Source organism: Panulirus ornatus, chromosome 42 (genome assembly GCF_036320965.1).
Source record: "Panulirus ornatus isolate Po-2019 chromosome 42, ASM3632096v1, whole genome shotgun sequence".
NCBI classification, from domain to species: domain Eukaryota; kingdom Metazoa; phylum Arthropoda; class Malacostraca; order Decapoda; family Palinuridae; genus Panulirus; species Panulirus ornatus.
The window spans coordinates 27949836-27950717 of NC_092265.1; the positions used below are offsets into that span (position 1 = coordinate 27949836).

An 882-nucleotide genomic window follows, 5' to 3' on the forward strand; every position below is an offset into this window, starting at 1 on the left:
GAACTAAGCAATAGACTGGAACTAAGCAATAGACTGGAACTAAGCAATAGACTGGAACTAAACAATAGACTGGAACTAAGCAATAGACTGGAACTAAAAAATAGACTGGAACTAAGCAATAGACTGGAACTAAAAAATAGACTGGAACTAAGCAATAGACTGGAACTAAAAAATAGACTGGAACTAAGCAATAGACTGGAACTATGCAATCGACTAGAACTAAGCTAACCTGGTATGAGGTCAGAGCCCTCATTATCATCCCTGCTAACTACCGGAAGCAGATTAAGTCGTTCCACAACCGATGTCCGGCCCATGTTAACTCTGATGTGCCCAGCAGTTGGAGGAGGATCGCCAGAAGCTTCTGGAAGATTTCAAGGACGTCTTGGTGGACCTGACCCTTTCAGATAAGGTCGAAAACCCCAATTTATTGTGAAGATCTTCACTATAACGTTGGACGAACATACTGAATGTTGCACACATGTGATGCGGACAAAATGAAAAAAGAAAAAGACGAAAAATATGTCTGGTGTGGGTCTCGAACCCACGACATTGAGTGTGTAAGACTCACGCTCTACCACTGAGCTAACCAGACAATAGAAAATACGTCTGTTTCTTAAATTTGAATTAATGAAAATCTTTGCGAGGCAGCGTTTAGAAAAGAGAGATGTCTTTGACGAAATTTACTTGCTTGGCTTATTCTTCGGCTCCTCATTATCGAAAGTAAACATACTGAAGGATATATATATATATATATATATATATATATATATATATATATATTTTTTTTTTTATTTTCCAAAAGAAGGAACAGAGAAGGGGCCAGGTGAAGATATTCCCTCAAAACCCAGTCCTCTGTTCTTAACGCTACCTCGCTATCGCGGG

The 882-nt window shown here is 39.1% G+C and overlaps 1 non-coding gene across 1 annotated transcript; it reads right to left on the bottom strand.

Moving 5' to 3' along the window:
• Positions 1-520: 520 nt before the first annotated feature.
• TRNAV-UAC (transfer RNA valine (anticodon UAC)) lies at positions 521-592 on the bottom strand. The gene has a single exon. It is a non-coding gene; the product is annotated as a tRNA-Val (tRNA).
• Positions 593-882: the final 290 nt, after the last annotated feature.